Source organism: Penaeus monodon, chromosome 29 (genome assembly GCF_015228065.2).
Source record: "Penaeus monodon isolate SGIC_2016 chromosome 29, NSTDA_Pmon_1, whole genome shotgun sequence".
Taxonomy (NCBI): Eukaryota; Metazoa; Arthropoda; class Malacostraca; order Decapoda; family Penaeidae; genus Penaeus; species Penaeus monodon.
In genome coordinates, this window is record NC_051414.1 from 24,634,934 (window position 1) to 24,635,396 (window position 463).

Sequence of the window (463 nt, forward strand, 5' to 3'; positions counted from 1 at the left end):
TTCTCTTCCCACGCCCTCCCCCCTTCATCTCTCCCATCTTTATCCCCTCATATCTCCCCTCCCCTCTCCTATCCCCTTTTAAAATACTTCCTCACCCCTCTCTTCCTCTCCCCTCTCCCCCCCTTTCTTCCTCCCCCTCCTTTCCCCAATACTCCCACCTCTTCTCCTCGTTCCCCACTTCTCCCTTCTTCACTCCTCTCTTCCTTAACCCACATTATTCCCTCCCCTCCTCATCTCCCCCCTTCTTATCTTTCCCCTTCCCATCTCTTCCGTTTCCCTTATTATCTACCGTCCTCCCTCTCCGCGCCTCCCCCCCCCCTCTCCCCTCATCTCCCTTTCTCATCCGCTCTTGTACTTTACACGAATACTCACAAAATGTCTACTGAGGAGGAAGCATGTCTATAGAATTTATGCATTTGGACACGTCAACAGACTCACACACACCAATAGTGTAAACACATGC